Consider the following 8,011-nt stretch of genomic DNA (forward strand, 5'->3'; position numbering starts at 1 on the left):
AGAAAGAAGTCAAAGGACGCTGGCATCATCCTTGCTCTGGCTATGCTTTGTGAGGAACATATGCCTCTCATGAAGGGAAGTCCAGTGTGCTCCAGAGCATCACAGTCAGGTGTGTGTTAAGCTCTTGGTTTTCTGCTGGGGTGTACACACTAATAACTCACAATCCTTCCCAGGGACAGCTAAAGCTGATGCAAAGCACCTGCTGTACAAAACAATCTTACACACAAAGAGCCAAAAGTGACTCGACCTCAGGAGTGCTCAAATCTCAAGCAGTTTCTCTTTCAATACAAAGCTCTTATTCAGGTATTCACTGTCATGTTCTCCCAAGTGACTCACCTGCACTGTGCTGCTCCCCACCTCCGTGCCTGCCCCTGCACTGCCCCTCAGTGCCCTCTGCCATGTCACAGGCCCCTTTTGCTGCCAGGCTCACTGTCATGGTTTGAGAACCCCAAAATCCAATTCTCGAGTCCTAGTCCCCCTCCCTCATCTCAACCCAGTGTGAGATGGGTTTTCCAGACACCACACGAGACTCAAAATGGGGGGAAAGGGTCATATTACAATGACTGTAGAAAATAAATAGTATAATACATTGTATACAATCTCAACTATCTCTACCATGACAAAGTAGTATTTACAATGGATCAAATCTCTTCTCCCTTCCAAATAAAAGTCCAGGAGGGAAGAAGGAAAAGATCCTTTCCACTCTCAGAGCAGCAGTCTCTCCAGGGCAGCAGTATATCTCACTTCATGCAGCAGTTGTAGCTGGATCTCTGCCGGTACACACAAGGGGGAGGTATCCAAGCCCTCGTGGCCCTTTGACTCCAAGCGAGGGTCTTATCTTCCATGGGCTGCATTCACTGGACAAAGGTTGCTTCACCACGTCATGTCAATGAAATGCAGAAGCCTTCATGACGGTCCATATCTTCAGGGGATTCAAGCCCCCTTTGCAGAGCTCTCGTGCTCTGACTAAAAACTGCCAGCTTGGCAGTAGCAGCAGGGGAGGGGAGAGGGGCAAGGTCACCCCCTCCACATTCCTTCTCTGAGCTTTTCAGCTCCTTTCTGCAGTGCTGTAGCACTCCAAGACTCTTTCAAGTAAGAGTTCATCATCCTTCTCCATTCTAGGAGGGGTCTCCAAGGAGTTTGGGGGGTTTTGGTTTCAGTTCTTACCCAAACTTTGTCTCTGTAGAGCTTAGTTCTGCTCTCTCTCTCTCTGAGGCTGGCTCTCTTTCTCTTCAGACAACTCTGTGTCTCTCTCCCTTGGCTACGTGCCGTTTCTGCTGCTTCTCCCTTATCTCTTGGCTCTCAGCCACAGTCTCTGGCCAGTACTGTTCTGCTGCTGCTGCTCATGGTGGAAAAACTTCTACCTTCTCAGCTACAGATACTTAGCCCAGTCTTACACTGTTCCAAGTCCCTGCAGCCCCCCAGGGGGCTCCTGCCCCTCTGCTTGTGGCTTTGCAACATGGCCACTTCTACAACTACAACTACAGCAACTACAACATCACCTTCTCTTCTGGTCTGCTTGTGATATGTTTATATTTTGCAGAAGCGCTCATTGGCTCAAACCCCAAGGGTCACCACCCCCTGCGGGTTTATCATTTTATATCTTCAGGGGGAAAACTGTTTCCCCCCCCCCCACTCACCTATGGAGGGGGCTCAAATTAGGCAGCTTTTGAATGAGGCTTTTTGCCCTGCAAGCTGAGTGGTTTTTGCTCATGTCAGCGCTCCTGTGTTCTGCCTGCCTGAGTTCAGTAGTAGCAGTTCAGGGGGAATTGAATGCTGTGCAGCAGCAGAAAATGCTCCAGACAAAATAAACAGGAACACTGAGCTTTCACTAAACCCTCCACAGGCACCAGGGTAGACTCAGGAAGGTATAGCGTTCACCATGGTGGTGAAGAGTCCTGATGCAGACAGACACAGCCCCACGAAGCAGGGGCTAAGGGGGCTTGCAGAGTAGGCCACAGCACCACTGCTTCTCACATCCCACAGCTTTGCCTCACTGAGGACCACGACTGATCACCACGGGTGGCTTGGTGAGACAATTTAATGAGCTAAATTGTAGGTGATGTGCATGTAGGTGTGATGGCTGAGTTTACAGCAACCAACTTCTGGTCTGAGGCAAGCGAGGTGTGGAGAGGACCTGGTGGCCATCTCTGTAAGGCAAACCAGCCAGTCGGGAGACTGGCAAACAAGCAGGGAAGTTTCTGGCTGGGAAGTTGCTAGAACCTGTGTATGAGAGAAAATCAGTAGAGACTGGCATAGAGATGAAGGATGGAGGAGCAGGAAAGGGCTACTGGGAGCTGAGCACCAGCAGTTTGTGTGGGGAAAGGATCTCTGGCAGCTGGGGACAGTCCGCCCTTGTGAGGTTGTGGTCCCTCAGCCCCCCTCCCCTGTGCCCCCCAGGAATGGCCATGCCTGTGCTCTGTCTTCTCCCACCATCGGCTCACTGGGCCCTGAATGTGCCCCTTTGCTGAGACTCACCCTGTCGTGGAGGGACCCAGGGCTGGCTGGAGCCAGTGCAAGCCTGAGAGCATGGGCGGGGCTCAGCAGCGCCCTGGCACCAGGGAGAGGAGAAGAGAGAGTCTAAACTGTGGGAAGGAGATATTAGGCAGTAAGAGTGGAAGGAAACTTTCTCAAGGAAGTTGCTTCAGTTTCCTCCCCATATACCCTCATGTAAGTGGTTGGGCAGGGGATTATCTGCTGGTTCCCCCTCGGCATCCCCCCAGCTGCTGATATCAGGAGGAAGAGGAAGTGCAAAAGCAAGAGGAACAGACGTGTTTAGAGTACTGGACCTTTTGACCAGTCACAGAACTGGCCAAACCTCAGAATTTCTCTCATGTGGACAATCTCACATTCTCTATTGTTGATTTTCTTGTATGAGCAACACATTTTCAAGGATTGTCAGACATAGAGTTAGGTGTCTAGAAAAACATTGAATCTAGAATGTTAAAGTTTAATTAAAAATAAATGTAGCCCTTTATAAGATTTCTTAGTTTTGTATAATTCCAGACACCAGTAATAAAGACAGTGATGTGGCCTAAATAACAACAAAGAGGATGCTCCCCCAGCATAAGCATTTCAAAACATAAAGTAACTTCAGAAGCAGTTTTAATCAAAGACAATAAAGTTTAAAAATGAAAACACAGTTTAATCCAAACATCTTTAAGAAGAATGGTTCAAAAAAAAAATTTCCTAAGGCTTTCTGCCTGGTATTTGCATAATGCCTGACATCCTTTTCTACGTCCCTACCCTTTAGCCTTTTAAAAAACTTTATTTTGACTATCAGTCAAAATTCTGATCCCTGATCCTTAGCAGGTGGTAGCAAGTTGGTAATAAAAACCTTCTTTAAAGTGACTGATTAGCCTGTGATATAAACCCATAAACAAAACAAAGTGCAAGTCAGGTTAAATAAGAATGCATTCATCTGTGCCTCTGTCAATCACAGCAGAGACCCATGATCAGTTTTCCATCTGCTGGAAGTCATTTCAGTAAAGCCAGCTTAGGCAGAGAGTGTACACAAAGTCTTACTAGTATACAGAGTTTCTTTCAAAAAGAACATTTCTTTCTTCCTGCCCTACTCTCATGTCTTTTTCCAAGGCTCTTCTGCTAACCTCACCTTTCCTCTTTTTATCCGGTATTTGGAATGTGCTACCTGGGAAATGAGAGATAAGTGGGCCGTGTGTCCCCCATTCCGTCACACACTGTGAGATGAATCGCATCTGCAGTTTGGTGGATCTTACCTCGTAACTATGAGGGAAGTGAACCTCTCCACGCAGCTCTGGGTAGAAACATCAAGTGTGTTTTTCCTGTGGTGCCCTTCCCGGTTTTCTGCACAACAGTGACCTCCAGTGGAGAAGTCACTGCCGACACAAATCACAGCCTTCCAACATAATTTAGGCAAGCAGAGACTTTTGGAAGCAATTTTGTCCAACTAATCAAAATCAAATAAAAATAGTGGGACTGTAAATTGTTGTTTATTTTCAAGCTGCATTTGGCAACAGAAAAAGTTCTGTGTTCAATATATTTACATACGCACTGGCTCTAAACAAACCTTTTGGGAAAGCAGCAAGACACCTGAATCATGCCAGGAGAGTGTGCTTGCTGTACAGATTCTAAAGTAGGGTTTTGCAAACAAAAGGTTCCACATATATTTGGGCTCCTTAAATACAAGTTAAAAAATATTACCTCCAAATGTAGCTAAACACACCACAGTCCTCCTTGAACTATACTGACGATTCAGACAGACAAAAATCCCTTTATCTTTTTAGTGACAAAGTCCTGCTGAATCAAAATAAAACAACACAACTGCTTTCTGAAAAGTCTAATTAGAAGGTGCTGCCCATTCCCATTTCTTGCTCAAAGTCACATTAATATTTGACTGTGGAATTCCTTTAGATACACAAAATAATTTGTCATGTTGGCCTTAAAAGAAGCAATCTTCTCTTCCTTAATTTTGAATTTTGAGGCACATACAAACCAGTTTACATGATGGAGCTAAAAAAAAAAGGATTCTGCATCCCCCCAAAAGCAGGAAGTCAGATGTAAATAATTGATTTGAAAACTATAAGAAATAAATTTAAAATTTTGCTGTCACATCCACAGCAGCTATAGTGCTAAATCTTATGCATCCATGTAATAAAAATAAAATGAATAGAGCTCTGTACTTACCATAGTCATGATATTTCTGTCTCCACAAGTCTGCTGAAGAGGATGTCCTGGACTGAAGTCAAAGATGTTCTTTGCCCTTCGATGTTAATGTCCCTTTTTGCAAAAGTATATGCGATCTAACCAGATTTTATAGGAAAACTTACCAGCAAATTCTTGTTTTGCAGGACGACCGCAGAAGAATACAACTGGTCTAAACAAGTATGCTTACCTCAAGGTTATGAGACCTAAGTGAACTTCAAATGGCTTTTTTTGAGGTTACACTGCACTCCTGTGAAGCACAGATGATAACAAGTGGGTTTTGTTTATTCCTTTTATGACTTCAAAGATTGTTATGAAAATCAGGTCTGTGCTGCTGACAAAATTATATAGCTATGTTTTCAGTAATCTTCAACTCAACTAAAAAGGTAAATATATTTTTGTTTTGTCTTTCCTACTCACGGTTCCTGAATTTTCATGTATTTAGACTCCCTTATCAACCTCGTGCATGTCTCCTTCTGGCTCAAACTTTCACAGATGTTTAAAATCTGAAGTAATTTTATACCTCTAATAAACTGAGCTATATTTCTATCAATTATTTTTTAATTATTCATGTCTCCATAACTGACACTACCAGAAACATAGGGTTGTCCTGGTCTACCAGGATATTGAAATTCTGCAGTGCTGCAGACTTCCTATGCACAAAAATTGAAGGAATAAAGGGCATATGGCCATAACTACATTGAGCTGGATCTAGAAAAAAACCAAAAACTAAACCAGAAAGAAAAGAGGTAAAGGAAGGAAGGAAGAAGAGGAGTGAAGTTTAGCTGACATTTTAGGCAAAAGTAATACAACTAACTTGATCCATCTAGACTTAAACAGAATATTTTGTACAATGTCCTTTGTTGAAATTTAAGTGATGGGAACAGGGAGAGGATGTGACCTGTCAGAAGGACTGCAAGGTAAATAAGGAGATCGCTAAAGAAACATCATTTTAGCACTGGGAAGGGCATTACTGAGTTTTACTGGGATTACTTGCAGTGTTCTGCAAGTAGATAGGCATTGGTCGTGGGACTAATCCTGTCTGATCCATTACCTGGATCATGAGTGTGGTTCAAGAGCTGGGCCTGTAGCAATGTTATCTGAATGGTTCTACTCCTCCTGGGGACAATCAAGTCATTATACAGGAAAAATAAGAAGAGTTTTTGTATAGAAGTGATAGAAGTCAACCAAAGTTTAATAATAAAGTCATATACTTAGGGCTAAGAAAAAGAGTTTTTGCTTTGTGCCAGGGAGATAATGAGTCACTAACAGGACATGCCCATGTGAAAAGAGTGTATAATTCGAGTGCACATTAGGCCAATGATGTTTGAGAGATGCAGGGAAAGAATTTGTGCAGAGCACTGATGAGAGCTCAGTTAGAGTCTCATGTGCTGTTCTGGTCAACTATGTTGAGTGATCAGGAATTTAAACTGACACAGTAAAAGTGAAGTCTTCTATTATGACTAGAAGGAGTTCCTGGCTTCTGAAAGGACATTGAAAGAGCTTACCTTGGGTACCTTAAGAAAGTGGAGATGAATGGTTGTGAAAAGGTTTGCAAGTATCAGAGAAAAATGATTATTTATACAAAAAATATAGGATTGAAATCAAATGGGTATAAATAGGTTAGGAGTAAATTTAAAGCTGAATTTATATTCATTTTTAGTCATTTGTGTTCAGGAATGATCTTTCAAAAAGAGTAGAGGAGGAAGTAGATCAGTAAGGCTTCCATATGCTACATGAGCAATTTATGAAAGAGACTTAATCACAGTAGAGGGAGAATTCTGCTATTAGAAAAAAAATCTGTTTATCAGATAGAGAACAGTAACTGTGCTAATTGTATGGAAAGATGCTTGGTACCATGTCTATTCACATTGAGTGTTAAATCTTAGACTGTGGTGGGTTTCCCTACACCTATCCTCTGCATTTTTTTAAGCAGGAATGTTTTGTGTCTGGCTCCTTAGGAATCACTCTGTCTGGTAGGAATTTCGTCATACCTGATAGCTCTGCTCTTGATGAAGATTTCTGCTATTCTCACTGTGAGATATTAACATTGGATCTTCCACCAAAAGCAGCTTTATTGCAGGTTCACAATGTCTTAAAGAGCCCAAGTATTAGGTCTGAGGCTTTCTGAAATGTCCCAGGAGGACTGAAGGGTTGCTAGGTGCACGTATGCTGCATCCATTGAAAAAATCCTGTGTTTGCACTTGGGAACATGAACCACTGGAAGCCTATTAGTTAGGTGGAAAACTGTTGCCACTCCCATGGTCTGAAAGGAACTGTTAATGGTGGTGGGGAGGCCTTTTCTGTTCTGCCTTTCTAGCATAAGGTGTCAGCACACTGACTTTTTGAATTTTCTCCTACCATAGGAACCTGGGAAACAGTTCTTTCTCCTTCGTTCTTTCATAATGTTTGATCTTGGTACTCAGAGTCTTTAGGGCCACTTGTGGTGGGTGGGAGGCAGATAAACAAAGTTCTACTGGATTTTTCTAGGCCTGGACTGCCAAAATGGAGGGGATCAATCTCACTGATCTGATGCCTTTTACTATTACTGTATTTCCAAACCACTCAGCCCTCATATACCTTTGTTATTGACTGTTTCCTTAAACCTTGCTTCCATGTAGCTTTTCTGAGGTCTAGTAGTATAGCTAAGTTAATATGTATATCTTTTGCTCAGCAGGGACATTCATTTCCTTTTTTTCCTCAACTTAGCTGCCTTTTCAAATGAAACCTGTTTGAGAACTGTCCTTCCTTTCCACCTCAAACAAATTTTCCAGTAATTGTCTGCTAGGTTCAAAAATAATTGAGGGAGTTTCACAGGTAGGTGCAATGACAATACAATTGGATCAGCCTTGTTTCCTTTGGAAGTTCTGCTAAAAATATAGGTGGTAGTATAACAATTCCTCTATCTCTTTGTAATGTGCCTCTGATTTCATATAATAATCTTTAACTCATTGACATAGTCAAGATAAAAGTTGGACTATTCAGTAAATGTTGGGAAAAGCAAGAGTAATAACTCTAGCAAAACTGCATGTCTTCATAAACAGGGTGGTGATTCATGGTGTGAATTAGATGTAAAATGTAGAATCCACAAGGGCATTTTGCTGAAGATAAAGACTCTCCCAGATTCATAGCTAATATACCATCCATCAGTGGATGTCATATACATTTTTCTGATACTCATGCTGGATTTGAATTCTTGAAAATTAGTTTGAAAACATACCACAAAGAATTATGAAAAAACATTGATAAAGGGACACCATTATGCCAGCGATGAAGGACAGATGCTCTAATGAGAGCCACAGGCAAATAAAAGGTTGACCACAGCCAG

Source organism: Manacus vitellinus, unplaced genomic scaffold (assembly GCF_001715985.3).
Source record: "Manacus vitellinus isolate BGI_N305 unplaced genomic scaffold, ASM171598v3 scaffold_18_pilon, whole genome shotgun sequence".
In the NCBI taxonomy this organism is placed as follows: domain Eukaryota; kingdom Metazoa; phylum Chordata; class Aves; order Passeriformes; family Pipridae; genus Manacus; species Manacus vitellinus.